The sequence below is a fragment of the Pogona vitticeps genome, chromosome 1 (assembly GCF_051106095.1).
Source record: "Pogona vitticeps strain Pit_001003342236 chromosome 1, PviZW2.1, whole genome shotgun sequence".
NCBI lineage: Eukaryota > Metazoa > Chordata > Lepidosauria > Squamata > Agamidae > Pogona > Pogona vitticeps.
The window spans coordinates 8,750,775-8,759,724 of record NC_135783.1 but is presented as its reverse complement, the minus strand read 5'-3'; the positions used below and the strand labels follow the sequence as shown (position 1 = coordinate 8,759,724).

At 41.3% G+C, this 8,950-nt stretch overlaps 1 long non-coding RNA gene across 1 annotated transcript; it reads right to left on the bottom strand.

Annotated features, from left to right (window-relative positions):
- Positions 1–3,993: 3,993 nt before the first annotated feature.
- Positions 3,994–7,811, bottom strand: LOC144584921 (uncharacterized). Its single transcript, XR_013539410.1, has 2 exons — positions 5,351–7,811; positions 3,994–4,268 (listed from the first exon to the last, which is right to left on the bottom strand). It is a non-coding gene; the product is annotated as an uncharacterized LOC144584921 (long non-coding RNA).
- Between the last annotated feature and the right edge of the window lie 1,139 nt (positions 7,812–8,950).

Sequence of the window (8,950 nt, the reverse complement as noted above, 5' to 3'; positions counted from 1 at the left end):
TAGCATTAAAAGCACAATAAATGGAGCCTTTAAAAAGATGTAAACTATAAATCCCGTTAAAACACATTGAAGTATTAAAAATAGGCAAAAGCTTAAAACTTATCTTAACTTTTAAAAGGGCATTCAGGGACTCAGTCCTGATTGTTAAAAGCTTGCCTGGTCAAGGTGGGTCTTCAGCTGTCAGTGAAAGGATAAAATGGAGGGGAGGGTACCCTGACCTCCTGAGGGACAGCATTCCATAAATTGGGAGCTGCCACAGAGAAGCCCCTCTCTCACGTCCCCATCAACTGTGTTGTGCTGGCAATGAGGCCAAGAACGTGTTTCCTCTGATGATCTTTAATGGATCAGAGACCAAGCATGGTTGCTAAATCATAAATATAAAGCCTTGTTATGTGGGACCTGCCCCTTCACAGATTGTTGCCTTGTCATGGCGAAGGGGCTTCAGTAATTCAGAGAAGCTATGGGCTATGCCATGCAGGGACATCCAAGATGGACAGGTCATAGTGGAGAGTTCTGACTAAATGCGATCCACCTGGAGTAGGAACTGGCAATGCCACTCCAGTATATTTGACAAAAAAAAACTCCATGGACAGAAACAAAAGGCTAAAAGATATGATGCTGGAATATGAGCCCCTCAGGTCGGAAGGCGTCCAACATGCTACTGAGGAAGAGCAGAGGACAAGTACAAGTAGCTCCAGAGCTAATGACCTGGTTGGGCCAAAGCCGAAAGGACGCTCAGCTGCGGACGTGCCTGGAAGTTCAAGGAAAGTCCGATGCTGCAAAAAGAAAAATACTGCATAGGAACCTGGAATGTAAGATCTATGAACTTTGGGGAGCTGGATGTGGTCAAACAGGAGATGGCAAGAATAAACATTGGCATCTTGGGCGTCAGTGAACTAAAATGGGTGGGACCTTCAGCAGGTCCAAAATGCAATGACCAGACTGAGTACAGGCACCAACAGATATGAAAACGGATCTCCAGTTCTGGCACATGTCTATGGCCTTCCTGTTCACTCCTGTGCTCAATAAAAGGAATTTGTTATTATTATCTAAACCCTAAGTGGTTTTGGACCTTGGTACCTGCTGGACCCCAATACCTACTGCAATGCCTCTACTACGAAACAGATACCTGTCCAGCAGTCAATTATATCTACATAAATCTTGTGCCAAATTATTCTGCTGGCAAAAACATTTTTATTTAAACCAATTTCTGGCCCCTGATTGAGTGGCTTTTTAATGGCAGGTGTTGTAATCCTTTTCTGTTTCTCATTTTAAAATTATTTTTAAATAGCTCTTAAATAGCTTTATATAGCTTTTAAATAATTTTAATGTAGTGCTTGTTTTGTTTTGTTAATTTATGCAATAGCACTTTGATACTGTAACATACTGTAGAGTGGGTGGGTATTTTTTAATTTGTGGTTTGTTTATTTTTTTCACACACAAAACTTTGGGTTATGCAAGAGAAAGAGGTAGAATATAAACTAAATAAATAATAAAAACATGAATAATATGAGCCTAAATTCAACTGCTTTTTGCTTCTGTCAATGGAATTTTCTTGGCAAAGATACTGGAGTGACTTGCCAGTTCCTGATCCAGGTGGATCGTGTTGACTATGCAAAAGCCTTTGACTGTGTGGACTGCAGCAAACTATGGCAAGTCCTTAAAGAAATGGGAGTGCCTGACCACCTTATCTATCTCCTGAGAAACCTATATGTGGGACAGGAAGCAACAGTTAGAACTGGATAAGGAACAACTGATTGGTTCAAAATTGGGAAAGGAGTATGACAAGGCTGTATATTGTCCCCCGGCTTATTTAACTTATATGCAGAATATATCATGCGGAAGGCTGGACTGGAGGAATCCCAAACCGGAATTAAGATTGCCGGAAGAAATATCAACAACCTCTGATATGCAGATGATACCACTCTGATGGCAGAAAGTGAGGAGGAATTAAGGAACCTCTTAATGAGGGTGAAAGTGGAAAGTGACAGTCTGAAGCTCAACATCAAAAAAAACCAAGATCATGGCCACAGGCCCCATCAACTCCTGGGGAAGATATGGAGGCAGTGACAGAGTTTACTTTCTTGGGCTCCATGATCACTGCAGATAGTGACAGCAGCCACAAGATAAAAAGCCACCTGCTTCTTGGGAGGAAAGCTATGACAAACCTGGACAGCAACTTAAAAAGCAGATACATCACCTTGCCAACAAAGGTCCACATAGTCAAAGCAATGGTTGTTCCAGTAGGGATGCATGGAAGTGAGAGCTGGATCATAAAGAAGGCTGACCGCCGAAGAATTGATGCTTTTGAATTGTGGTGCTGGAGGAGATTCTTGAGAGTCCCCTGGACTGCAAAGAGAACAAACCTATCCATTCTGAAGGAAATCAACCCTGAGTGCTCACTGCAAGGGCAGATCCTGAAGCTGAGGCCCCAATACTTTGGCCTTCTGATGAGAAGACTCCCTGGAAAAGCCCCTGATGTTGGGAAAGTGCGAAGGCAAGAGGAGAAGGGGACGACAGAGGATGAGATGGCTGGATAGGGTCACCAAAGCGAGGCAGTGGAAGACAGGAAGGCCTGGGGTGTTCTGGTCCGTGGGGTCACAAAGAGTCGGACAAGACTTAACGACTAAACAACAGCAAATATCAGCTAGATCCATTGAATTTACTGCTGAGTCTGGAGTGATAGATCTAATTCAGTGGGTATGCTAGTTGCGACTATCAACTGGATTTGGCCCATTAGCACTAGAATTACTCCTTGGCTTGTTGCATGATGTGCCATCAAGTCAGAACCAATGTATAGCAAGCCTAATAGAGCTGTAAAGGGAAGTGAGCCAGTTTTACCACTGCCACACCCTCAGCGAGTTTCCATGTCAGGGATTCGAACCCAAGCCTCTGAAGTCTTAGTCTGTCAATTCATCCACTAAACCACACTAGGTATTACTACCAGGTTGAAAATGACAAATTACAACTGAAGGAGTTAACTAACCCTTTTCTTGTAAGAAGAGTATAATGGGATTACATCTCAAAAGTAAAAAAGTGAATAAGAGTACCATTAGCAGCTTTGAAGTGTAATGAATAATGTTTTCTAGTTATAATTTAATTTCTTTTCAGTTACAGTTAGAAGTAACTAACTGGGAAGAGCAGAGGTGGAGGGGTTTGTGTTTACACAAACGATAATTGGAGCACAGATGTTAAAATACTGGACATTCACTGTTCTCCTGATTTGGAGTATTTGGCAGTGAAATGCCGCCCCTTTTACCTGCCTCGTGAGTTTAATGTTATTATAATAACAGCAGTATATATACCTCCTGATGCTAACACAACCACAGCTTTGAGTTGTTTGTTAACTGCTATCAGCAAACAGCAGCAGGCCTACCCAGATGGAGTGCTGGTGGTAGCAGGTGATTTCAATCAAGCCAATTTAAAGACCGTCCTCCCTAACTTTTATCAGTATGTGGACTGTCCCACTAGAGGGGAAAATACCTTGGATCAGGTATATAGTAACATCATACATGGATATAAGACGAAGCCATTGCCTAGCTTGGGACAGTCAGATCATATATCTCTTTTTTTGATTCCATCATACAGACCTCTTGTTAAAAGAATCAGACCATCAATTAGAGAAATACAAGTGTGGCCAGTGGATGCATCTGAGCAACTTCAAGATTGCTTTAGGAGCACTGATTGGGCACTGTTTGAGGAGGACAATGTTGATACTTATGCCTCAACAGTACTGTTTTATATCAAAAGCTGCATCAATGTTGTTACTACTACCAGACAAGTACGAGTGTTTTCTAATAACAAGCCTTGGCTAAATAGAGAAGTGCGCCTTTTATTAAAAGCCAGAAATGCTGCTTTTCATTCTGGTGATGAACTACAGTACAGAGAGGCTAGAGCTAAACTGAAAAGGGGCATTAAGTGTTAAGGGAGTGTGCGTCTGTGACTTTATCTTGTCTCTCGCAGAGTAAAGAGCAGATAAACGCACACAACAGCTTCTTCTTTTCAGCAGTGTATTTACAAAATATATACAGGATATACATACATACAGCACTTCAGTATTCAGTATTCAAACCGGCAGCATGACATGCAGACATCAGTATAAAGGAGGAGAGAAAGACTGTACAGAGTTCATTTCTTAAATACAGTTCTGGCATCAGTCTGGTCCAATCACGTCTAAGGTGACTTCATGCACACAGGTGTGGCAATCTTCATATTGCATTGAATTGCATCAGCCAGGGATGAAGGAATGACGTCATCTCAATCTTGTTCTGCACACACACATATTATGTTCAGGCCATATAAAAATTATATACCTTAACACTCCTCCTAATTTTTAAATTGCCTGAACCCATTACACATTCCCAATGCATCTATACACTTTTCATGCTTTTGAGCACACAACGGCTTAGTCAATATGTCTGCAATATTTTCTTCAGTCTTACAATATTCTAATTCAATTAGTTTTCCTTTTACAGCTTCCCTTACGTTATGATATTTAATATCAACATGTTTGCTCCTGTTTTTTTACTCTATCTGTTTTGGCCATTTGTATACAAGTGGTATTATTTTACATTACTTTTATTGCATTATCTGTTTTACACTTTAAGTCCTTGTGCAACCAACCTTGCTTTATATCTGTAGTTTCCGTCATTTTGCAATTTTCTTTTGAACACCCACTTACTACCTATTACCTTATGCTCTGGTGGTAGTTTGGTTTCAGTGAACACGTGATGTTCCTTCATGGAATTCATCTCCTCCTCCATGGCCTCTAACCACTTATTCTTCTCATAATCAGGAAGCTTCAAAACATCTTTATAATTTCTGGGCTCAATATAAACATTACACACTGTAATACCATTCACTCCAAATCTATTGGGCGGCACACCCTTATTTGCTCTCTGGGACCTCCTGGGACCATGTGAATTTGTGTGTGTTTCTATCTGACTACTAGTATGTGCTTCCTCCTCTTCGTGTCCTTCCTCATCACTACCTTCTTTTTCTTCTTCATCATCTGTAGTAGCTCCTCCTTCTTCATCATCAGCACAGGACTTCATGCCTTCCTTATGTGTTCCTGTCTGTCTTAATTGACTCTTTCTTTCGTGTAGAGGGATGTATAACTGTGAGTTTGCATGTACTTGATCCCAGTTTTCCCCTTCATTAAAACTGGCTGACCTAGAGATTATCACACTTCTATCCCCATCAAAAAACCGGTATGCCTTTGAATTGGGTTCATACCCTACAAATGTCATTTTCCTTGTTTTATTTTTACCTTTTCTTCTGAGTTGTTTCGGGATATGCACCCAAGCCGTGCATCCAAACACCCTCAAATATTTTAAACATGGTTTCTTACCGTATAACAAGAAATATGGTGTGTCATCTATCGAGGAAGAATAAATTCTGTTAACCAAAAAGTTAGAGGTTAGTATCGCTTCACTCCACAGACCATGACGCAACCCAGAGTCTGCCAACAATGCATTTTTCATCTCTTGTAACACTCTGTTGCGTCTCTCAGCAACACCATTCTGAAATGGGCTATATGGGCTCGTTTTTCTATGTCTAATTCCCAGACTTTCTAACCATCTTTGAAACCTTGTGTTTGTAAACTCTGTACCTCTATCCGTTTGCAACTGCGCCACCTTGTGGTCAAATCTTCTCTCTACTGAAAATAACCATTTTCTAAATGTATCAAACACTTCTGTTTTAGATTTTAGTGTATAACAATAAGAAAACCTTGTAAAATCATCCACTAGAACCATTGCATATTTCGCTCCTCCTAATGATGGAGGAAATGGTCCCATTAAATCTGCATGAACTAATTCAAATGGCCTGGTTGTGACTCTGTCACTTTTCCTCCCTTTTGGGGCCACATTTGTCTTGCTACTTTTACAGACATTACAGTCCAAGTAATTTTTGCATTCCTTTATGTTTACATCCCTGGCAAAATGTTCCATTTTCTGTAATGATCTAAAATTTACATGACCCAGCCTCCTATGCAGTAAATGTATACAGTTATCATGTTGTGGTTTGTTTGTATGTATCACATGTGCACTTTCATGTGTCTGGCTCTTTAACATGTACAGATTATTTTCTTGCTTCACTTTTGCAACTATTTTACCATTTTTCTTAATTATACACTCCTGTTTCTCAAAAGTGACAGTGAACCCTTGCTCAGCCAACGCTGATACACTTATTATATTAAATGACAATTCAGGAGCGTAAAATACCCCACTTATCTCAGTATTCAACGAAGGAATGTAAACAGTTCCTTGTCCTTCAACGGCCGTCTCTTGTGAATTTGCCATCATCACACTTCTGAGGCTGGTTTCATCTAAAAGACAAAAGAGATCCTTATTATTAGTCAAATGTACGACCGCCCCCGAGTCAATTAGCCACGCCTCTGTGTGGCTGCCCGGAACCTTGTCCCTCGTTCCTCTGGTAACCAAGGAGACCGGCCTCATGTCGTTTCTTTGTTGAAACCTTTTGGAGACCTTCTTCCTTCCTTCTTTGTTGCTTGGAGGACTTCCGCTTTTGTCACAGTTCCGTTGCAGGTGATTGGTGGATCCGCAGAGGAAACAGGCTTTCGTCATCATCACTCTTCCTGTTTGTTCTCCGTCTGCCCGCCTCCTGCGCACGCTGCCATCAGCGTAACTCTGACTCTCATGTTCAGCACGCACGTGGTTTGCCTTTTTGTTCAGCATTCTCTGTTTTAAATGCTGTTCCTCCTGGAGAATTCTGTTTGTCACATATTCTTCTGAAAGCTCAGTTTCTGGCATGCTTTCCAAACTTGTTACTAGCATGGAGTAATCGTCATTCAGAGAACTTAGTAAAATATAAACGCGCTGTTCCTGAGGGAAGACAACATTCATTAATTGCAGTTGATTAAACATGTCCTTCATATTTTTTAAGTGTTCCGAAGCACATTCATCCTGTTTCATCCTGCATTGGAACAACCTCCTGGTAAGAGAAATCTTTGTGCCTGTCGTCTCCCTCTGATAAATGCCTTTTAGTTTATCCCAGACTGCTTTTGCTGTTGCCAGTCCTTGAATGTGGGTTAGAAGCGAATCTTCAATGGCCAAAATGATCGTGGCAAGAGCTCTCTCATGCTCTGCCTCTTCCTCCTCACTGGGCTGCACTGGGGGGGCTGTAACGTAACGAAAAAGACCCTCCTTTCTCAACAGCATCTCCGCTTTAATTGCCCACGTTCTATAATTATTTTCATTCAGTCTATTTATGGCCAGGCCACCTATATTTCCTCCCGTGCTGTATGCCATCCTTGCAGCTCTCTGTATCCTTCCCTTCCCCGGGTTTACAGACGAACTGGTTTCACTATCACTGCTGCTTAGGCTCTCCTCCTCTTTCATTTACTCATTTACTCACGTTTGCAGCGCAGCGGAACGTTGCTGGGCGCATAACCTCTGTTAAGGGAGTGTGCGTCTGTGACTTTATCTTGTCTCTCGCAGAGTAAAGAGCAGATAAACGCACACAACAGCTTCTTCTTTTCAGCAGTGTATTTACAAAATATATACAGGATATACATACATACAGCACTTCAGTATTCAGTATTCAAACCGGCAGCATGACATGCAGACATCAGTATAAAGGAGGAGAGAAAGACTGTACAGAGTTCATTTCTTAAATACAGTTCTGGCATCAGTCTGGTCCAATCACGTCTAAGGTGACTTCATGCACACAGGTGTGGCAATCTTCATATTGCATTGAATTGCATCAGCCAGGGATGAAGGAATGACGTCATCTCAATCTTGTTCTGCACACACACATATTATGTTCAGGCCATATAAAAATTATATACCTTAACATTAAGGATGCCAAAGCTATGTACAGCCAGAGAATTGAACAACACCTTGAAAGTTCTGACACTCGCCGAGTGTGGCACGGCCTAAGACAAATCACTGGTCAGAGTAACAAAAACAGTCTGTGTAGCAGCAGTGATTTTTTGGCTGAGCAGTTAAATCAATTTTTCAGCCGTTTTGAGGTGGAAACAGGAACAACCATTATTCCAGCACCTACTGTCTATAATACATCACTAGAATCTACCATCAACAGACAACCACTAGTACTGCAGATTTCAGATGTGAGACGCGCTTTCCAGAATATTAATGTTCGAAAGGCAGCTGGACCAGATGGAATCATGGGACGAGTTATTAGGGGCTGTGCTGCAGAATTAGCTGGAGTTTTTACGGATATTTTCAATCTATCCTTGTTGCAGTGTTCAGTCCCCACTTGCCTGAAGACATCTATTATAGTGCCAGTCCCCAAGCAGTCAGCTGTGGTATCTCTCAATGATTACAGACCAGTAGCTTTAACATCTGTTGTTATGAAATGTTTTGAGAGATTGGTGCTGGATTACATTAAGGCTAGTCTTCCACCTTCTTTGGACCCATGGCAATTTGCATACAGGAAAAATAGATCTACTGATGATGCTGTGTCCATTGTACTCCATACTGTATTGAGCCACTTAGAACATCAGGGAACTTATGCGAGGCTGTTGTTTGTGGATTATAGCTCTGCTTTTAATACCATTCTACCAAATAGGTTGTTTTTTAAAATGATCAACCTGGGATTACCTCAGGAGATATGCATGTGGATAAAGGATTTTCTGACAGATAGGCCACAGTCAGTAAGGATGGGATCTCACCATTCTTCTACCCTGGTACTAAGTACAGGAGCTCCCCAGGGCTGCGTGCTAAGTCCCTTCCTCTATTCCCTGTACACACATGATTGCACCCCACTGTATAACACCAATGCAATTATTAAATTTGCGGATGATACGACAGTGGTGGGGCTCATAAATAAGAACAATGAGTCTGCTTATAGAAAGGAAGTACAAAGGTTGATACTTTGGTGTAAAGAAAATCATCTCACACTTAACATCAAAAAAACTAAAGAACTCATAATTGATTTTAGGAGGAAGAGATATGTACATTTACCA